The following is a 24,402-nucleotide window of genomic DNA, read 5'->3' on the forward strand; positions in this document are numbered from 1 at the left end:
AACATTTCCCAGTAGCAGGCCTTTTGAGTTCTTTACTTACTCCTTTAATGAAATGAATTAGTGTCTTAATTGTGGCATATGGTACATAGTCTGTACCATTTTCAGTATTTTATTTTGGGGAAATGGGATGACTATATCAGAAGATGTGCCCCTATTAGCAGGAATGTTTTGTTATCTTATTTTATTTAATAATGTGCATCAAAATTCACATCTAAAGTCTAAATGTGATACCGTATGGAAAATTCTTGGCTTAATGTTTGCCATGTCATAATACTTCCACAAGATTAATTTTTAATTATTTATAAATGAAATAATTAAGTTATGTATATTGCAGAACCCATCAGGAAATTACATGAGTCTCTATTTCTATTTGGACAATCTGCTTATGTGAGAGAAATATTCAGCTCATTTATCCTTTGTCAAATGCCTTCTCTGTAAACATTCTAGTCTGCTCTACAAGTATTCTGGCTTAGAAGAACACTTGTTTCTTTTACTATGCACATGATAGATGTTTAATTATTATTTGTTTACTACATTAGGAAGAAATGACGAAAATATTCCTTGTTAACTGAAGGGTAACTTCAGTCTTTACCCTGCCACACACAAATTGTAGAAAAAAAATGACTATCAGTCAAATGAATATAATTTGGGGTATTCAGGTAATTATGTTGATTTCTTAATTGGGTTACCAATCCCCAGAAGCTGAATTTGGACCTAATCAACACATCCTTTCAATCCTTAATTTCCACATTAATCTTCCTGAAAATTTGTTCTTATATCCTTCTAGAGCCTTTATCTCCCTAATTAGGACAATAAATCTGATATTCACAGCAGCAAGGTGCAGAAATGATATTATTTGGTTTAGAAACAATATATATACACAGATTTATACATATATATGTACACACACATATTTATTTCCCTGATTCCTCATAAAAGGGATCATGGGTGTTAAAATACAGTACTATGACCTATAAAATTAACCTAGGAATTCAGTTATTCCCCATTTTCCCAAAGAGAAAATATACTGCTTGCACGGCCAAGGAAAGTTTGAAGGACAAATGTGGATACATAAAACTTTCGGACCTTATGTCAACAAAACAAAAATGCTTTTATGACATGATAAGAAATTTCAAGCTATTTTTACATGTGATAAATTGTAGCTAAAAATATTAGAAATGAAGAGGGTTTTTCTGTTTATGAAATAACTGTAGTCATTCTTTTTTAAATAGTTGAGATGCCATTTTCTTCTTTGTTTTAAAAAATATGTTTACATTATCTAATATCTTACTTTAGAACACACCATCTCTATTTCCACTTACAGGATTTGAGATAAAGGACCTTGATTATTTATATTATTCATTAAAATTTTATCCTATGCTATACTTATTTGCTTGCTAGTAAGAAAACTGCTGTTTTTATTTCCCCCTTGTTGTTTATATGCGATTTGTCAATTTAATAACATGACTCTGTAATATTTTATGCATGTATATGTATACGTCTGAACTATAAAACTCTCATTGACAATAACATCCAACAAATATCAAAAATCCAAAATCCTGTTTCAAGAAGTACCTTAGTCAATGTGTTCCTTCAATTTGTCCATTAATATCTTTAGGTGATCTCATAGATCTACAACTACCAGGTATATCTCCACCAAACATCATTCAAAGCAATCAGCTGAGAATATTTTTTTAAATTAAGAAATGTTATAATATAATTAAAGAGACTTTTTAAAGACATTCTCTCATAAAAAGAGATATCTTTCATTACTATAGCTTTAAGTTACTTGAGGTAGAACAGTTGTCTATTCATACACTTATTCATATTTCATTCATTTGCTCACTGAGTCTTTATTATATTCAAATGAACTCTACAATGTATATCTGTAATATAAATGGACTTATACATACAAGTAATTTCAAAAAATAAACATTCAGTGATTATATTTAGGAAGGAATAAGAGAATGAATAAAAGAAACATACTGCAGCGAAAGCAAATTTAGGAGCATGAAAGCACTGGTGCCTATAATAGAGAAGGGATAGCAGTCATGAGGAGATGCTTTATATGGGAGTAGATAATTAGTTCCATTTGGAACATGTAATTTGGAGAATGATGGGGAGGGACACATAATGGGAGATATTCTGTAGGTGTAATGATATTAAGAGGGAAAAATTCAATTATAACTCCGCCAAATTATATCAGCTGTGTCCAAACCATATTGATTGCTTGGGTGCATAGCTGATGTGCAGTGTAATGGACAAGCATGTGCCTAACCTCTCTTTCAACTATAATTTATTTGTTTGCTTTGGTGAAAAATATGAAGGATGACATAGCAGAATCAGGCTGTACATGAGTTCTCGCTCATATTTGTCTCACTGTTCTTGTGGCTCTCATTCTACAAATTGATGAGACTGTTTCATGTGCAAGTGATTTATTATGGTAACTACAGATATTAAAATACATCATAGACATGAAAGCAGTTGGAAGTGATGAACCAGTCTGCCCCCATCTTAGATTTAAAAGCTGTATTATATCAAGAACAAACTATGGTCATTCCCATTTATGATCAAACCTCTGTTTCTGAAGGATTAGACTATGCCCCACCTGTAATCTTAAATACAAATAGTTCTGTACTCCTGTTCCAGGAAATGGCGACCATTTCTCGGTTTCAAAAAGTTATTATAACAACACTACCTTTGTTTCAAAAGGTTGTTCTAACTTTCTCTTTTTATGTGTACCTTGTTATGATCACTTTACAATCATGTCTTTGTTACAGCAGGCCATTATGGCTAACTTCTTTTCCTCCAGTAACACCAATTTTTTTGACCACCAAATTCTTCATTTAGAAATTACCTACACCTAAACAACAACAACAACAAAAAAAAAACAAAAACAAACCAAAATATCCCTGTCTTCTTTGTCCAGTGTTGATCTATTGAACACTGCTTCTAGTGTAAGACAGTCCATGTACCCGAATAAAAATGTTTGCTTTAATTAATTGCTTGCTTGAATTAATTTGGTCATGATGATTTGGGTCAGTGGTCTTTCTCTTTGCAACTTTGTGATTAATAGAAGATTGAAAATTGTTGAAAAAAATGGATGATTCTGTGATGTTACAACTTTCAAAAACATGAACTTCTGCTAAATCCCTGAGTAAAAAAGAGCCTTGAGTACATATGTAGCTAAGATAATAGAAAAATTAGATTCCTGGGGATTGATTTTTTAAATACTCACATAATTCAATCATAAGCTACTTTTCTGGCCCGAATTTTGGAATTTTCCCTTAAGCATTGAACATTTCAGAAATATAAAACTGCCCTAGTATTTATCAAGGCATCTTTCAGCTGCATCCCTTTAAACTTTAGCACATACTAATCCCTTTCAACTGCAATGTAAACCCTACTCTTCACTACCATCAACCCTATTGTTAATCATTGAAACATTACCCACTTACTTCCTACTATACGGAAAGCTGTTCCTTTCCTTAAATGACAGACTTTCCAGTTTAGATCAGTAAGCACAATCCAATTTGTAAAGGTTACTTACTACTGCAAGTAGGATATTCAATGTTTTATACTGCATACTATACTAGATTATGAGCTCATGAAATGTTTTATCTGTTTTATCATTTTCCTATCTCCACACCTAATTCAAACACAGGCATACAATAGGTGACTAATAGAAGTTTCTTAAGTGAATGGTTAAACCATCAGTTTTGAGGACAATGTAATACTAAACTTTAATAATTATCTATGATGATATAAATATGATGTGTGAAGAAAGCAAATGGAGGGACTGAAGAGATGGCTCAAAGGTTATTGGCAATTATTGGTCTTGCAGAGAAGCAAGGTTTACTTCCCCGCACTCACATAGCAGTTCAAACCCTCAGTAAGTCTAGTTCCAAGGTGTCTGCTTATCCTCTTTTTGTCTCCTTGGACAATTGGCGTGAGAAGAGCACACTTTATTAAATTCAAGCATATACTCATACACATAAAATACAAATAATTCTCTTTAAAAATGCTAATGGAATCCTAACAAGGATATCATCCTAAATTTATTATAGTCAGACATGTAGTCAAATGAACTGTTTTCTACTTGCTGTGGGGATAATGCATGTTTTTTATTATTTATTGTATAATACTCATTATAAATTATATAAGCAACATATACACACATTGCAATATGCATATTGTAAAGATACTTTAAATTTAGTATAAATAGATAAAGAAATTGTATTATTTTAAGATGTTTAATCCATTCCCAAGCAAGAGGAGTAGGAAAATATTATCATTATAATTATATTCTCACTTCTCAAGCAATAGATTGAAACAACTGTGATTTAAGTATATATGTATGTGTCTGTATATTTACATAGGCATATTCTTATATGCTAATATATTAAAATATTTCACTCTAATTTAATGAAAAATAGACTACATATTATTAAACGTGTAAGTACTCAAATGTGAATAAGTAGCAACCAATTGCTATAATATGGACCAATTGGCCAATTGAGAAGTTATATATTTGCTCACATATCAATTTCTCTTCCATCGTAAAGATGTGGTTCATATTAAAATTTGACACTAAGATGCCTGCAATATCAATGCAAATAGAATTCATAAGGTGAATGGTTCCAGTGGTTGCTGTTACAAATTTGATTGTAACTATTGGGTTCAATTCAAAAGTCTATTTAGGCTCAGTCATTAGTAGTGCAGAAATGAATGTCTGGTGGTATATGGCTTTAATTCCTGCACTCAGTGGATAGAGGCAACCAGATCTCTGTGAGTTGAAGGCAATTCTGGTTTACATAGACAGTTTCATGCCAGACAGGTTTGAGGTACACTTTGGGACCCTGTCTCAAACAAAACAAAACAAAACAAACAAAAAAGGTTTCAAATTTCTAGACCACCCAGTTTCTTAGAAAGAAAGGAACTTCCTATTTTTTCTAGCTTATCTGATATTTCAAATATCTTATTGCGATAGCTCAAACAGAATGTTTAAAGGAAATTCAGTTAGAATAAGGAATTATATTTTCTAAGGCATGATCTCCAATTTAGATCTATTTAATACTCAGATACTACTGATGACAACTGATTTGAAACACACAAATATACAGGCTTGTGTTTGAAAAAAAATGAGAACTTATCTCTTAAAAGGAATGATGCTAAAAGGGTCGTAATATTCCAGTTTCAGAAAACAATCTTAACTCATCAACATTTCCATCCTGTGTGGTTAAAAAAATACGGGATATACAACTAGTTTCTATATTGGAACCCAAGGTATTTTAACTACAGGAGGAAATAAGGAGGAAAAGACAAAATATTTGTATAATGTTACAGGAATCAAAACAGTGAGCTGTGGGCACACATTGAGAGCAATAGTAAAATAAATGGTTGAATCTAAAGAAAAGAAACTTTGAAAACCACTTTACATTATGTAGAATTTGGATGCTGGAATCTTCCAGTTCTGGAACTGAGGAGAAAAACAACTGGTGAACTGAGAAAGAAAGTATCTTTTAAAATGCAAAACGCCAAGCAAAGTGATTTCCTGACAGTTGAAATAGGGGATTCCCAACCCTTTAATTTATCAAGAGAACCAAGTTGACATCAAAGGAAGGGAGAGAGAGTGGGAGAGTGGAACAAGCAACTGTGATCCTTCCGGATGCAACCTCTCAGCACTCTAACCCATTTCCAGTACTTAAAAATGAATTTTATCCAAACAGACGAGTAAAGTTTCCATGAAGGGCAACATGCCCATCTCTTCCATTTAATTGGAGATAATTGTGTTGAAATGAAAATGTGTTTTAAAGAAAGAAAAAATGACTGGTTATAGACACTTCCACATCCTTATAAAAATATTTACTTAAATGTATAGATGCAAAAATAAAGGGGTTCATGGATGCATAGCAAACATTCTCTTGAAAGAATTATGGGGATCATAATGACAGGGAAGCAGTAGTATGGAATAGGGTTACCAAGAAAATGTATGCTAACTTTGCCTTTACCTCCCACCCCCTTTTCTCAGAGGTTTAGAATCCTCAAAAGGTTCACAGGTGGAGCTGGGTGATTAGATGTTAGAAAACTGTGCTTTATTTATTTTTGGCATATTGTAGTGAACTGAATTTAAATGAACTGCAGGAAACTCGGGGCAACATCCAAAATCAATGACTAAGGAACTGGGAGATCTTAATCTGTGTAAAACTTAAGAACAAAATATGCAATTTAGGGCTGTGCTAATTAAAGGAAAGAGATAACACTAAAAATAACTGAATGGTGCTAACTTCAGCAGGCAGCAGAAGAGGTCTGCCACAAATGGATCTTTTCAGGAGGGGTGGTCTGTGTGTGTGTGTGTGTTTGTGTGTGTGTGTGTGTGTGTGTGTGTGTATGCATGAGAGAGGGGGAGAGAGACAGAGACAGAGAAAGAGAGACTGGAAAGGCAGAGAGAGATTGGTGAGGCAGAGGGAGAGAGAGACTTAATTACACAAAGGAGGAACTGAAGAAAAGAGATTAAAGAAGTGCTTCAGAATGGGGAACCATTTGAGAGGCAGTGATGAGGATCTTATCCTGATAATTGAAGCAGCTTAAATGAGGCATGTTGCCAGAAAACCCACTACAGGGTAAATACCTCTCTGGTGTCAAGGAGATAGATGCACATCAAGTTAGGGAGGAGAACAGCAGTGGGGCATATCACCAGAACAAAGAGGGGTGAGTCAGGATTTGGGTGCTGATATAAATAGCTTTAGGTGTACTCTTACTCAGCATGCTTTCTTTGTCCTGTGGTGGTTTGTAAGAAAATGACCCTTATAGGGAGTGACACTATTAGGAAGTATGGCCTGTTGGAAGAAATGTGGGGGTGGGCTTTGAGGTCTCATACATGCTTAAATTATGCCCAGTGACATAGTTAATTCTGAGGACTGCAGATCAATATGTAGCACTCTTAGCTCCTTCTCCAGCACCATGTTGGCCTGCATGCCATCATTTCCCACCATGACAATAATGGACTAAACCTCTGAACTGTAAGCTATCCCCAATTAAATGTTTTCAGTTATAAAAGCTGCCGTGGTCACGGTGTATCTTCACGATAATAGAAGCCTAAGACACCTGCCTTACTTTGATTCATTTTGCCTTATTTCTCTGGGTGGAATGTACTTGAGACTGATTCTGTCACTACTGAAAGACAGATGAATAATTACATCCACTTTAAAATGCAGATGCAGTGTAAGCTTCATCTTACACTCTGTGTAGCATTCAGCGCCATTACCTGGTTGGTAGTTTGTCAAATTGACACAAGTTATGATATTTGGGAAGAGGGAACCGCAACTGAGAAAATATCTCCATCAGAGTGGATTACAAGCAAGTCTGTGAGGTCATTCTCTTGATTTATGATTGCAGTGAGAAGATCCAAACCACTGTGGGTGGTGTCATTTTAGGAAGTTGGTCTTGGGTTTTATAAGAAAGCGGGCTGAGCAAGCCATGAGAATCAACTGAGCACAAAGTATTTCTCTATGATTCCTGCTTCTGCTCCTGCTTGAGTTCCTGTCCTGACATCTCTCAGTGATGGATTAGGCACCCCTGAAGTTGTAATATAAAACAAACCATTTCCTCTTCAAGTTGGTGTTTGTCTATTTTATCTCACTATAGAAAAACAAAGTAGGACAGGCATCATAAATCTTACTAGCGAATTAAGGAATAGTGGAAGCTATTAGGACACTGATAAGCTCACAGATTTAGTAAAACCACTGCATCCTTTATAACACATTATAAATACAATTTAAATAGATTAACAAGTTTCAGAAAAGCAGTACTCAACACTGAGCTTCCAAGATGCATTTAATAAGGTTAGAGAAACCATGCTCTACTATGACTCAAGTCCTGTGCTTGTTTCTGGTTTTTCTTTTTTCTTTTTTTAACAACTAAACTTCAATCATTCTATTCCTTTTCCTGATGTAATCTTTTATGGTTAAAATAATGAATGCAACATATAAATTACATACCTGAAATAATTATACTACTATCACAATAAAAATATTTACCGAGAACTCAATATTAGCAAGAAATTTATCTTAGTCATTTATTTGTCTCTTTCACTTTGCTGCATATCGCCTCAATTGAGTGCTCCTTTTCCCACAGAATCTGGGGATTGTAATGACTTCCTATTTGTCACATCTTCTATTATAGCCATCCTCTGTGGCGGTTTCAATTGGTTTGGCACCCATAGATTTATGTGTATGAATGCTTGACCCATAGGGAGCGGCACTATGTGAAGGTGTTGCTTTGTTGGATTTTTTTTGTGTGTTGTGGCCTTCTTGAAGGAATTATGTCACTGTGGAGGCAGATTGCTTCTTGTTGCCTGCAGATCAAGAAGTAGAACCCTCAGCTTCTTCTCCAGCACATGTCTGCCTGCATGCCACCATGTTTCGTCATGACGATAAAGACTAAAATTTTGAAACTGTGAGCCAGCCTCAATTAAATATTTTATTGTACAAGAATTTCCATGGTCGTGGTGTCTCTTCACAGCAATAGAAACCCTAGCTAAAACAATTCCTATGTATGGATCAAGCATTCAAAAATATGAGTCTATTGGGGCCATACCTATTCAAACCACCACACTATCATTTCTGTGGCTTTGTTGATATTTATTTTGTATAGCCTGTTTATTTTTACTTCAAATGATATTTTCCTTTGGTTCTTTTATACTTTCTTTTTCAGTGATGCCATTGATGTGAAATCTACAAGCTACAACAAATGGGCCAGATCATATGTTTGTTAAACAACATATTTTTAGACTCAAATGCAGCTAGCTCACTCATGGTGATCTATGTTATTAGTTATGGATGGTTTGGTACCAAAATTAGTATACTTAAATGAGCTTGATTGAGTTTGGAAGGAGTGTAATACAGAGAGGAAAGGAGCAAAGAGAGCTAAGTAACACTAAAGATTTTTGTTAAAGGCATAGGGAAATAATATCTCATGGTTTTTCTTAAAACATAGGTGTGTGTGTGTGTGTGTGTGTGTGTGTGTGTGTGTGTGTGTGTAGTTTGAGTTATGTGATACAAGTTCATAATGATCCCCCTCCAGGAACCAGAGACTAACAATAACTCCAACGCTAAGCAAGGTAAACCTTTTGAGTTGTAGATTAGAAACCCTCTAAGCAATATAAACTATTGCTTTTGTTCTTGTTGGTCTCACATAACTTAAAGATAAGACACTGTTGCTGAAGACATGTAGATAGAGACACAGAACTTGGAGGACTCTAGCAGGTACTGCTTAGAAGCCGCCTCTTGAGGGCAAACTCTCATAGTATCAGAAGAAACTGGGCAAGGTACTAAGGGAGAAAAGTAGTGTAAGGCTTGTGAATCACAACAGTTGCTAGCCTAATAATGCATTCCTAATTGTGTAAATGTGGCATATACAGATTATATATATTAAGCTACATTCAATAGGGAAGAATTCATGCATGGTACTGTAAATATAGCCAACTACCAATGGTTTGACAGAACATGGATCCTAGAGAACAATCTAGTACTGCCATTTTCAAAATCTAAGTCAATACAACATTTAACTATAGTTCAGAGACCTCATCAAGGAAACTTCTTTTTGTAGCAGATGGAGAAGTTACCACAGAGACTCAAACCTGGTCAAAATGTAAAGGATAAGTGACCCTATTGTGTCCAACTCCATTTAGCCTAACTACAACACAACCCCTATATATCTTAAGGCTCAGGGAGGTCATTCAAGAAAGAAAGGAAAGATTTTAAGAGCCAGAGGATCAGAATGTGTGCTGTTAAATAATGTCTTTAGGCATGATCGGGGAGTTCCACCCACTATTGTAGCCTAGACAAGATCTGCATAAAGACCACACCACTTCGCATGCTTACCTCAAAGAGATGATTCAAGAGTGAGATCATCTTTGTAAACACAAGCATTAGTCTGTCCACACTGGGACTGGTCATAGCTGCCTAGAGCAATAAGGAGCCCAGGTTCCTTAGAGGAACACAAAGCTTAACCTTCTGCAAAAGCTCTCAGGGTGGCAAGGCTAGGAAGCTCAGAATTTTGAACTTCTCCCCTCCTGAAAACAATGTCTCTGAGTCTCAATTAGCTATGCTTTGCTTCCAGGGCAAACCAATGTTAAATTGGTACTGCTCAGACCAACAAGAAATGAAGATGAAGTCAGAGCCTGATTCCCATGCAAGAGCATGTTCATGCATATGAGTTCTGTGTGCATTCATGGGTATGTACTTAGAGCAGTGTGGCAGTGGTGTTGAGGGACACTTTTTTTGGGTGAACAACATTAGGTACCTATCTCTCAGATAATGAAAATTCATTGTAGCTTGAAAAACTTGGTCCCCTTACCCTGGCATGAAGGATTCCAAATAAATCAATTTCCTAATTTAGTTTTATAATGTGTTTTTGATGAACTTTAAATTTATAGATACTCATTAAAACAGTAAAGAACTATGTAGCATACCGAAGGAAAATCAATATCATTGCTTCCTAGATCACCAGAGTTAATTGTGCTAGGTCTTTTAACTTTTCACCTTTGAAATTCCTCATTTAAAATAAAAATGAATGGATCACTATCTCCTCTACTTCTTTATACGTCCTGTCCATTATAAGTGAACTGCTAGTTTAGGAAGCATTAGACATAAATAATCAGTGGGGTGTGGAGGCAGGTAGTAATAGTAATCAAGAGGAAGTAGCAAGATTAAATCACTTTATTACGTCCTTGAAAAATTTACGAATTTTTAGCATATACAGTCTATTTAAGATTGTGAAAAAGATCTCTCTAGGGACTACAGGTGATTTCACACATTTATATGAATTCTTTAATCGCATATCACCAATGAGCATAGCACAGTTTTCTATTATTAGCTATTTTGTTATCATGTACTCATTGTATAGAATAGTGAATTTCATAAAGAGATATTGTCACACATGTATTAATTACCTTTCTGGTTTCTGGGATATAGATAAAATGACGTAGCAAAAGGAAGAAAAAAGAGAAAAATATTATTTGGGCTCCTAATCTGATGTCACAATCTGTTATACCAGGAATATCTTGGTGGCAAAAACTCATGATGACTGATCACGTTGCGTCCATAGTCAGGAAACAGCTATGAATGGTGATACTCAGCATACTTTCTGTTATTCAGCGCAGGATGTCAGCACACAGAATAGTACTGCCCAAAGATAAGGTGGGTCTTCCTTTCTCGATGAACCTAATCTAGATAATCTTTTACAGGCATACCCATAAGCCAACCAAATACTGACGGTGCCTCTCAGGTATACCCAGAGGCTTGTCTCCTAGGAATTCTAGACCCTGTGGAGGTGATAATCAATATTAATCATCACAACATGTAGATAGTACACTTTAATACATATTCATCCTCCCATTACCCTCTATAATCATCCTCCCGTTACCCTTATGATCCCTTTATTATGCTTCAGATATCTCAAAGAGCACCCCCTTCTACTTTCCTATCTTTAAAAAGAGAAACTCCAAAATCTGAGTGTGATACTGTCTTTCTGCCTGGCTAAGTTTGCTTAGAATCATGATCTACCAATTTAACTTCAACTTTCCTTGCCAAGAAAGGATATATTTTCCTATCTGGAATATATAAGTACAGTTTATTAGATAAATCATTAACAGAGATGTGGTCAGCATTATGAAAATCCAGAGAAGATTATGAGAAATACAGAGCTCACTTAGCCCTAAGGATCAGGGGAAAGGAGGTTCATTTACCAAAACTAGAAAACCAAAAGAAAGACCAGAGAGAGCAAGAAAAAAAATGTGGTCTTTGCAAAGGGACAGTGGCAATCAGTGGGGTCTTACAAAAAGGAAGGAAATAAATACTATCATTTCTTTTCCTCTCAGCACCTGTTCCCTTCTCTCTCAATTGGAATTCCTAAGCTAAGACACAAAGCAAGGTGGAAAAGAATGGAGAGGAGATCTGATAATACAGAAGGAGATAGTTTAAGATTAAACACTTGCCTTTCGTGTTAGCTAGTATGTTGCTTGTTGCCTCTTTAGTAAAATAAATCTATTGATATCTATTAATAATACTACCAAGGAGTTAGTAAATTTCTCCATGAGTCCTGATACCTTGAGCAAGCTAGTAGATGGTTGGTAGATGGATGGATAGACAGATGGATGTATTGACAGATTGTTAGTAGGTGGAAGAAGTCAGCCAACTTTCTATATTATCATAAATACATACTTGAACATGAAGTCTCTCTTTATCTTTGTACTATGGCGGGGGGGGCAAGGGCCAACACTGAAGCAGTAGATTTCATATTGACATTGGTAGCAAACAGTTATAGTTCAAGTCTTTATAATTTGAATAGGGGTATTATAATAGTTATTTAAAATGAAAAACAGGGAAAGAAATGGAACTGTTTGCTTTACTGCATCTCCATAATTCCTTTCCTTTTCTGTGACCATAACCACGAATGCATAATAGAGTCATTAAGCAGACTTTTAAATTGAGATACTGGGACCACAGGCCACTTAAGTCAGAACTCCTGAAAACAGGACCCGGGGGAGGGGGGACTATTTGTCAAAGTTCCAAAGCACAGCCAAGTTTGAGAACTACTGATTTGCTCTCCCTGAGATCTATCCCTACAAAGTCCACAAATTTTCTAGTCCCCCTAGTAATTAACATTTAAAGGAAGCTAAATGCCACCTTGCTGATAATGTTATATGTGATACAGATTGCAGAAATTCTTTGGTTTGAAGTCTGGGGAAAATTTACATATAAAGGAATAAAAAAACACCCAGCTTGTAAAATAACCTGTGTTAGTTGAGATTATTTGAATGCTTTCCTTTACTGCCTCCTTATCAGAATTCAAAGGGGCATGGAGCTTTTAGAACAGCCCTAGTGAGGAACACTTTATACTCTGTCACTGAAAAATGAAAGTGTTCATTTCCTCTCAGACAAGTCAGTAACAAACAACTATTTTCTAGCAACTGGACCATATCCATCTATTCATTTCCTGTGCCTCATTGAACATCATTAGGAACATAGCGGGTTTTTAGTTACTCCCAATCCTAGTTACTGTAGAATTAGTCAATTACATGGCAATTAAAATAAAAAAAAAACAGCAAGGAGGGTTTTCTTTTAAGCAATACTCAAAGCTTTCAAAAATTGGTAGACTATTTATTTATTTATTCATTTATTTATTTATTTTGATTTTCATTCATGATCACAATGTAGCTCCAAAGCAGATCATAGGCCAGGAAATAAATACTTTCTAGGGTACTTTTTTGCTTAAGTAATTATTTTCTTCTTATAGTAATAGATGATTTTGCAAAATTGAATCTTACCAAAATAAGAGAATATCATATTACTCCTATAAAAATATTAAGTGTTAACACTTAAAACATTGCAATAAAAATGAAATGGTTATTACAGAGCAGAGAAAGGGGTGTGGTTATTGGTGGTTTTTATATCTATCATAATGTCTATAATAAGCATATGGTAATTTAATATAATAATCTATTAGCCATCGTGCTTCTGAGTTGGGGAATACTCTGACCCGATATAAATATTTTTCTTCACTTGTTTTGATGATATATTCACCAAATAACTTGATAAAAATAATTTCAATATCCACTGAGGAAGTCAAACATCTCTCTCACAAGCACACGTGTGTGTTGGGGGGGGGGCACGTGTAGAAGAGGTAGGTATAACTTGCTATTCTGAAGAACAAAATTTCTAACCAATAGAAAACCTTCATATACTGTGATTTTTAAATGAAGATAGATGAATATAAACTCTTTGCCTGCATTCCGGCTGTATATATTGACAAAGCTAAAACATTAACTAGGGGAGAGGACCGCCCTGCACGTATTCTTACTCCTATTGATTCTAAAGCATTTAGGCCTAAGACCTGAAAAGCTTTTCTTTCTTCTTTTGTTTTTACTGATCAGATTTCACATATAGAATTAGACATGTCCAACAGACCAGCTTTATCAGCATGAGTCATGTCCCACCACACAACTTTCTGAGTTCAAAAAAATCACATCCTCATTTCAATACTACAGTATCCAAGTTGTGCAAAATTTAAGTAGTTTCATTGCTGAATTTGAGCTTCATATGTAAAGTCATATGAGGCAATGGGACATGTAAAGGAGCAACACATATGATACTATATATATATATATATATATATACATACATACATACATATATATATATATATATATATATGGAAGATATAGATATCAATATTTGTAATCCATTCCTATTTCAGGACATAACTCTATTGGAATCACCAGAGACTCCATACAAGCCAAAAGTGTGTATAACATAGACAACTGTGAAAAGACATGCTTTCCACGAGAACCAAAGCTGTATTTCTGATAAAAAAAAAAAAAGAGAGAGAGAGACAGCAGCTTCGCCAAGACAGTGCAGAGCCTACTCGGTGTCAATAGGAAGAGAACAAATCTAGTCTCTCATCTTTCTTTGTTACATTCTCATTACTAGACCAAGAGTGGTATTGATCTGTGGAAAGATGCACTTGCTGAGGGCTTCTACAAGTTCAGAAATGGAGTTCAAGTTCTGAGACCTAGATGATCACAGAATAGGTTCAGTTCAATTCCTGTTCTCTGAGTTTGAAAAATGGAAAAACTTCCAGGATGATGGCAGGACTATCAGTTCATTTCCTTCTAAACATTTCTATCTTTGATTACTTTGTTTGGCTATAAAATGTGTATAATAGTAGCTGTAAGGTCTTTGACATTTAGAATCCACTATGAACATGCTGAGAATTCTAACACAAGATGTATATGAAGCGAGGGTCATCAAAGGTAAGTCAAGCCACTCATGCCTGGCTTAAGATATTAACTTGAGTATTTTATTGAAAAAAAATTCAAACACATTTCTCTGCTTCGTTTTCAACCTCAATCATCATTGTCATTCAAATTTCATATGGTAGAAAGGTAAAACTCATTTTCATTTACAAAAATAGCTAAGCATTATGATTTGAATAGCTACTCTCAGTGTGTCTGAGTTCTTTAGCTATCAATTGAAAACCAAGACACGGCCTACTGAAGATTCATATCTTATTTGCTACACATGCCTAGGTCGATAGGAAATTAAGAACATTAGTCACAAAGCCCTCTTTTCCCCTTAAGATATTCTCTGTTCACTTTTTTTTGATGGATAGGATTTATCACTTCTGCTTAGACAATGGCATGTCCAGCTTCCTTTTACTCTCCTTTTCCCTGCAAATAAAAATTAAATTGCGAATTACTGCATTTTATCTGTCTATGGATAACATAGGATTCAGAATTAGCTTCTGCTTTCCTAAGCCCTTACTAGAATTCCAGAAGACCATCTCAATTTTTATTTTCTTGGCCACACATATGTTTTCTTTAAGTGAAAGAACCCACAGTTATCCCTGCCAAATTGTAAAGTTTCTTTTGTGTACATTTATAATTGTGAGTGTTTGTGGGTTTTTTTTTGCCCCAATTGTGGTTCTCTTCAGTTACTAGACATCAACACCACCCATCTTGCTGCCAGTTGATTAAGCAATATCTTTAAGAAAAAATTTAAAATATCTTTCCTTTTCAAACACTCTCTATCTGCTTTATCCTATAAAATCTCAGCTTTGCCTTTTTCTATGGTGAAATTGATCTTTTATTAGTTTCTCCCATGTACATGTAAGCATTTTGCTAAAATAAATGAAATATTTTTGAGTAGCTATTTATACTATATTGGCCTTTCACCTGTGTCGGTAGCAGCAATATACTTGATATCTAAATTTACTCTCGCTTTCCTTTTGCATTCTGTCATTCCAATATTTCTTTCAACTGGAATTTAGTGCTCCAAGTTGCTTGTTCCCCTTACTTTTTTTCTGTACCAAAGACCTCCAGAAAACAAACGAAGCAAAACAAAAATCTCAAATCTATCAAAAGATTCTCATGAAGGGAATATAAGTAAAGCACAGGGTATATAAGTTTATATAAAATATAAAGTAAATGAATAAAGAAAAACATTAATGAAGTTTGATCCTTCGCAGAGAAGTTTCTCATTTTTTCTACCAGTCAGATTGAACTGCCTTCTACTACATTTGGAGGGGCTATGTGTTCACATGGGGGGGGGTATAAACAGATCTTTACATTAGGAAGAGATTTAAGAAATGACTGAAAACTCAAGAAATTTATTAATTTTTATATTGTTATTTGAAGTTAAGACATCAGTGGAACATAAGAAAAGAGAATGCATTTGAATATTAAACCAGAACACTCTCCTTTAATGTAGCAGAGGTACCTTGTGGGTGAACAAATATGAAATTAAATGTAAATCCAACATCATAGTTGGTTCTACAGTAAAATATACTTATAATTTTATAATAATATACATGGTCTTTATGTTTTCACATTTTAGAAATAATCTTTGACAAAATATTAGAAACCTAATTATATTTAGAGAACAAAGAAAAATATGTCCGCATAAAATTAAAAATAGAATTTATAGAATTTTGGAGAAGAAAGTTGATAGGAGAAATTAAGATACATGGAAACCCATTAAAATCCCCATTTCTGCACATAAAGGTTTAGGAGCTACTGTTCACACTTTGTAGAAAAAGCATGATTTAATTTTATTCTTTCTATAGGTGTTCTCCATGAGACTTAGAGTACAGTTAAGGCATTTCTTTACAAACTTATTATTGCATTTTACTGAAATGGCTTTACTTTTCCACTAAACTTCAAAAAAAAATTGCATTGAAAATAAAAAAAAAATTAGTCAATGGGGGAAATACACATGAGGGATACCTTAATAATTTTTCTCTGTTGGACATGGCAAAGGGCTTTGCCATCACGTGCATTGTAGAAATAGCATTAATAGAAAGGACAGATATAAGAGCAAGGAAAGAGATGTCTTGATTGAGGGAGCCATTTTGGGGTTAGCAAGAAACCTGGCTCTAGAAAAATTCTCAGGAATCCACAAGGATGACCCCAGCTAACACCTTAAGCAATAGAGAAGGAGCCTGAACAGGCCTTACCCTGTAGTCAGACTGATTATTATCTTAAATATCACCATAGAACCTTCATCTAAAACAGACGGAAACAGAGACAGAGACCCACATCGGAGCACTGGACTGAGCTACTAAGGTCCAGTTGAAGAGTGAAAGGAAGGAGAGTATGAGCAAGGAAGTCAAGGCCATGAGGGGTTCACTCACTGAGACAGTGTGCCTGAGATAATGAAAGCTCACCAACTCCAACTGGACTGGGAATCAACAAGCATGGAATCAAACTACTCCCTCTGAATGTAACTGACAGTTGGGGCAGACTGAGGGACCAATGACAATGGCACTGGGATTTGTCTCTACTGCATGTACTGGCCTTTTGGGATCCTATTCTCTTTGGATATATAACTTGATCAACCTGGATGTAGTGGGGAGGGCCTTGGACTTCCCACAGAGCAGGGTGCCTTGCCCTCTCTTAAAATTGGAGGGGGATTAGCGAAAGGTTGTGTGGAGGGAGTGGGAGGGAAGTAAGAGGAAAGGAGGAAGTGGGAATTTGGATTGGTATTTTTTAAAGTAATAAAATAATAATAATAATAATAATAATAATAAAAGAAATAGCATTAATATTACTCTTTGAGTTTTTTGAAATTGCTTACACTGGAACATTATATAAAGCTAAATTTTAATATCTTGTGTTATGTGAAGTTGGATTTTTACTTTTTAATATAATTATCAAAACTATTTTTTTCAAAATGCAACTTAACTCTCTCATTTCAGATACTGCTTTTAAGTTCTACTTTGGTATACTCTCCCCTTCCACAGATCTGTCTGATTGTGATATAAGTTACATTGACAAAGGGTTATTTGTTGTTTATCCTTAGAGAGTTTACTCTAACGACAATAAGGGTTCCATGTCTCAGAATAGAACATGTGTATTTTAAATGTCCTCCAAAAATTCTTCTGGCTCAGTATGGCTCCCTGGCTCTGTAACAGTAATAATGAACAGCAAAGAACTAAGAATGTAAACATTTTACAGCTTGAAACAAACCATTGCCAAGAGAGTTTACTATTGTTTATCCTATAGCATAAAAATGCACAGCTATAATAGCTCATTCTCCTCAGGAAAAAAAAAAAGAAATGTGTATTATCTGGGTAGAAGCATTGCACATTTAGAATCTAATGGACAAAAGACCATAAGTCTGCCTGTCATAACTATACAAGGAGAAAGGACAAGTTATTCAATATTTCTTAAACACTACCATCTATACTGCTATCAGGTTAACTTCAGATTAATATCTCTCACAACTATATGCCCTCTAGTTAATTTTTATGTTTGATTATACCATAGGTTATAGAAGAACATACATACCCAAATAAAATTTCCTTCCAAAATTTAGGTATCTAAAAATATACTTAAATATCTTTTTTGTTTATTCATTGACTTTCCTGCTAAGTTAGTTCACAGAAATTTCTGATTTTGAACATCTCTGGATAATGAGAGCTTTGCTTTCTAACCAGGTACTTAAAGAGTGATAGGCTGGAGCAGTGGTTACATTTTATTAGTATCATTATTTCTGTCACTTTTAATATGAGGTTTGCAAGAATAAGTTATATTGTTGTCACAGGTGATCTTTCTTAATATCAATTGGATAATAGTATTGGTTTTGGACATGCATTCTGTAAGACTTTTTATAATATTTGGCATATTTTTGCATTTGGACTACAAAGGATGGCATTTTTAAGAGTACTATGTTTGAGCACTCTACTTTTTTTTCTGATGTTAATAGACTTCTTTTTAGGTTTAAATAGACTATTTGCCATATTTTTAACTTCTCTTCTCTTCCACCTTAAATGAAATTTCAACCTTCTAAATTGTGAATGAGTTCTTTTAATTTCACCAATATTTTTCATAATATAGAAATATTTTATATTTTATTACTTTAATATTTTATGACCCCTCCTTACATGCATGGGATAGATTATTATGACTATTATTTTTTTTGCTGCAGAGAACTTTTACTTTTGGTTTGGTATCTCTTGATGTCTCTACTCCACCTTGGAGATAAGACTTTAGACAGTTGACTATTTTCATAAGACAAATCTAATTTCAGCATGAAGATTTAGTGGCCTCTTGTTGGTTTAATTTATCATAGCGCTTAGACATGTACATTCTTATTATTAGTCATTATTTTTGTTTATGAGATATTTAGTATCATAATAAGATATATATGGGCTTTTGAATACCAATGTAGGAGCTCTGAATCTATGTTTGTGGTTTCGAAATTTTAGAAACAATTCATAATTTGATATTTGAAAGAACTTAGCTAATACTTTTTTCTTTCTTTCTTTTGGCTTTTGTTTTGTAAGACAGAATTTCTCTTCATAACAGCCCTGGCTGTTCTGGAACTCACTATATAGACCAGGCTGCCCTCCAATACACAGATATCTGCTTGCCTCTGTCTCTCTCAAGTGCTGGGATTAAAGGCTTTCACCACCACACGTAGCATCTGTCTAATATTCTTAATGGTATTTCTCTTACTCTTTAAAAAATATATCATGAAGCTAAGTATCTGTTCTCCTAGTTTTCCTTATGTCTAGTAAAAAACCATGAATCTTCTTTTATTGCAGCTTTGTTTTCCCAGATATTTAAAATTTGCTTTCTGAAATCATTAATTTTTAGATAGACTCTTTTTGTTTAAGAAATAACATATATATACATATAACCAAAAACTAGAATCAATGTTGCCCTACAGCAGTACTGATCTGAGTTGTTGTCAACACCCAGGGCCAATTTGGAGGACCACGGTCTGTTCATCTACCTCTGACCATGTCTGTATTCACAGACCATGGGGCACCCAAGGCCATGCTGATCTGTGTTGTTGGTATTGCCACCTCAAGCCATGGGGATGTCCAGGACATGACTGCTACCTAGAGTCATGTCTTGGTCTGTGGTCCTGTCCGTGACTCCGGTTGCCACCAAGGGCTCTGAGGATGCCAGGGTTCTGGCTAGCCACCTGGGACTATGCTGATTCCCTGGGGGACATGCTGCTGCCAGAGCTGCTACTGGGGCCATGGTGGCATCTGGACCTGAGCTGCTGCTGAGGACCATGTCTGGGTCCACGTCTGTGTGGATGTCCATGACCAGTGTTAGCACAGGGATCATTGGAACCATGCTGTGTTGAGCCAATCACTGGCCTGGAATGGCTGGTCCTGTTCCTCACTGGATATTGCAACAGGGAGCTGGCCCAACCCCTCAGGAGAGAGTTTGCCCCCTCTCCATAGGCATGCATGTTACCAGGCAGGCACATTAGAGCTGATCCTGTGGTCTAGGACACAGGTGAGTGGACCCTGAGGGCATGAGAGCAGGAGAGCTGACCCTGTCCCTCTTGTCTGCCATGTGGTGGCATTGGTAAAGGAAAAATGTCCCCCATCTATTACCACCTTCAGTGGGTGAAGGAGCTGACCCTGGGGTCACAAGAGTAGGAGATCTGGGCCCTGACCTTCACTGGCTGCAGTGCATGAGAAAGCAAACTTTGCTTCCTGCCTGGGCAGCACAATAGAACTGACCCTGTTGTCTGTGATGCCAGGGAGCCAGCCCTGAGGGTGTGAGAACAACAGAGTTTAACTGTCCCCTTAATCTGCCATTTGGTGGCATGGGCAAGGGAAAGACACCCTCCCCCTCTATCACTTGCTACCTGTGGCAAGCAAGAGAGCTGGCCCAGAGGTCAAAAGGGTGAGAACTAGCCCTGCCCTACACTAGATGCAGTTCAGTAGAGCTGAACTAGTTGTCAGGTCCACAGGTGAGCCAGGCCTGAGGATTTGAGAGCAGGACAGCAGACTCTGCTCGTCCCGTCCCGCCCTGCCCCTGTCCCTCTCATATTCTCCCTGCAGTAATCAGGAGAGAGGGTCCTGAACCCTGCCTGGGCTAAACAGTCGATCTGTTCCTGGCAATGTGAGTCGGGGGGACCTGGATATGAGGGCCCGAGAACAAGAGAACTGGCCCAGCACCTTGATGTAGGCTGTATTGGGTGAGCTAATCAAGGCAGTGCTGGAGAGCTCATCCTGGTAGTAACTGACTAGGAGAGAAAGCTAGTGAGCTGACCAACCTAATTACCAGCCAGGGCCAGAACCAGGGCTATGAGTTGGTCCATCCTGGCATCCCCTGAACCTATGAACTGCTGGAACATGTGAAGGAGAGTTACCTACAGATCCAAAACAGCAGGCTCTCCATGACATGGGATAACAGAATATCCCAGAGGAGCGGAAGTGAAATACCATTATCTGTTGTGTAGCAGAAAGCAGAAGCCTGGAGTCAGACCAATTACTCCTGGCAATGACCATTTGCAGTTAAAGATGATTGGACTAAAGGGTCAACTGTGAGTTTCAACAGGCTACATTGCATCTTCCACAAAATTGTTCTTTTGGTTTTTGTTTTGCTTCTTTGTTTTGTTTTGGTTTTTCTTTTAAATTTGGTTTTGTTTTAGGGGGAGGGTGCAAGGGCAGAAGGCAGATGTGAGGGGACTTGGAGGTAAGTGGTAACAAAATGCATGATGTGAAAATCCACAAATAATCAGTTAAAGTAAAAAATGAAAGAGAAAGAAACTGAATTAAAACCACTAATAGAAGGGAAGGAGGGGGGACCTGGGAAACATGAGAATTGGGATAAAGGAAAGGTGGATAGGGGAGCACGGAACCACAATTCTTAGTAAAGGGAGCCACTTTAGGGTGGGCAAGAGACTTGACCCTAGAGGGGCTCCCTAGTGCCCAAGATGAGGTTCCCAGTTAGTTCCTTGGGCAGCTGAGGATTGGGAAACTGAAATGACCCTATCCTAGAGCAATACTGACGAATATCTTGCATATCATCATAGAATCTTCATCTGGTGATGGATAGAGATAGAGACAGAGACCCACACAGGAGCACTGGACTGAGCTCCCAAGGTCCCAAGGAGGAGCAGAAGGAGGGAGAACATGAGGAAAGAATTCGGGACCACGAGGCGTGCATCCACCCACTGAGACAGTGGAGCTGATCTACGGGGAGCTCACCAAGGCCAGCTGGACTGTGACCGAAAAAGCATGGGATAAAACCGGACTCTCTGAACATGGCGAACGAGGGCTGATGAGACACCAAGGACAATGGCACGGGGTTTTGATCCTACTTAATGTGCTGGCTTTGTGGGAGCCTAGCCAGTTTGAATGCTCACCTTCCTAGATATGGACGGAGGGGGGAGGACCTAGGACTTAACACAGGGCAGGGAACCAGGACTGCTCTGTGGACTGGAGAGGGAGGGGGAGAGGAGTGGGGGGAGGGGGAGAAGGGTGGGAGGAGGGGGAGAAGGGTGGGAGGAGGGGAAGGGAAATGGGAGGCTGGGAGGAGGTGGAAACTTGTTTTTTGTTTATGTTTTTTTTTCTTCTTTTCGCAATAAAAAAAAGAAGTCGAAATAACGCATTTTCAAAAAGAAAATGACAAAGAAAAGAAAAAAAAAACCTGCTGCTGACTTACAGCTGGCCAATCTAATATAAATCAATAGTTTCTTATGCTCTCAGAGAATCATATGATTATATAATATCTACTTATTAAAAATCTCAAAATTTGTAAAATGGATTTCTGTTCTTATTACAATATAATTCATTTTTTTTGCACCAGGAACATTGTAACAAAAACAGGTTAGTGAGTTTAGCAGTCTTGCTCAGTGATGTGTTACTGACAATACATGCTTTTAAAGTGCATGCTTCATGGACTTTTCTCTCCTTTTTGCCTTTGCTTCACTCTGATTTAATTTGAATTTACTGACTCTTCTATAGGAGCTGGTATTTTTCCCCGAAATCCAGTGGTTTGCAACCTTACCTTGACATTATAATTACCTGGGGAGCTTTTAAACATCTCAATGATCAGAATGCTTCTTGAACCAATTAAATCAGAATCTTCTCAGGCAGGACCTGGGCAACTGTGCATTTTAAAGGCTCTTATGAAGTCGCAATAGCTGAGGAGTTCAGCAAAGCCACAGGAACACCAGAGCCATTAAAATATGCAGAAAGGGAAGGCTTTAAGATTAACATTTAAGGTTTATAAATCTTGCAAATGTAGCTAATTGAACAAATAATTAAATAAGTTAATCCCAGTATCTTCAAAAAGCACATTTACTTTTCTCATGAACTGCACCTCTCAATAGATTGTCCAGAATGTCACCCATTCAGGGAAACCACCACACTCACAAAATTTATCAGGAAAAAAATTATTTTATTCAACTGAGAATCTTTAATTGTCTTTTGGAAAATTCATCCAGCATCCCTTAAGCAATTTTTATACTGTATATACAGAAGTAATTAGGAATCTGGCCTCCAGCCCAATGCAGAATTGAAATAAAAACCCTCAAAATTAAATTCTGCTCGTTCATTATCTTCTCCTTTTCTTCTAAAATTCTTTTAAAGTTGTCTGCATAGCATAATTTAAAGTTGTTTTCATTCACACTCTGCATTTACTTATTCATGGAGTCATAACTTTAAAAAAAATTGGTTGAGTTGCCCAGGAATGTTTACTTCAGCATTAAAATAATGACGATCCAATTTAGTGTTATTTAGATATTGAATTAAAAACTAGTCTATTACTAATTTGTCAAAACTTATTTGTCAAAAGATAAAAGCAATTGTTATTAATCTTTTCACAAGTAAAAGCCATGCATTTTTTATATATTACTATAGCATTTTTAAGTACCCTGTACAACTAGAAAATCAATATAATCCTGGTCCTATAAAGAGGATTCCAAGCTAAGAGGAATATGAAGGCTACAGAAGATCCAGGTAGAGGAAATGAAAAAAAAAAGCAATCTTGCTGTGCATTGGTAACCCATGCTTTCATTCCCAGCATGAGAGAGGCAGAGGCAGGTGGACCTTTGTGAATTCAAGGCCAACCCAGTCTGCAAGGTTTCTCTGTGTAGCCAGGACAGCCAGGATACACAGAGAAACCTGTCTTGAAAACCAAAACAAACGAAAAAGCAATCTTTCCCAGGAAGATGAAGAGGGCAAACTAACATCTCTAAATTTTAGTGTAATGAATTTGAGACATTACATGGTACAATTTATCTGCTATTTATGAAAGTAAATCCTATGTCTCTGGCCTATTACCATACTTACTGGAATTTAAGAGCTAAACAGGACGGATACACTCATCTAAAAATGTAGTAATAATTGGACTTTAGTGTATTTTTGTGCATATATATAAATAATACTTTCAGACATGTTTCTATTGCAAAAGCCACATTAAGTAAACTATGAAAGTATGTTTTAAGCATTGTTCTATTGCTATGAAGGGACGCTTATAAAAGAAATCATTTAAGTGGTGACTTGCTTACCATTTCAGAGGCTTAGTCCGTTACCATCATGGCAGGGAGCATAGTAACACACATGTGTTGGAACAGTAGCTGA

This window comes from Microtus oregoni, unplaced genomic scaffold (assembly GCF_018167655.1).
Source record: "Microtus oregoni isolate MIOR12 unplaced genomic scaffold, Mior012 000079F_000, whole genome shotgun sequence".
NCBI lineage: Eukaryota > Metazoa > Chordata > Mammalia > Rodentia > Cricetidae > Microtus > Microtus oregoni.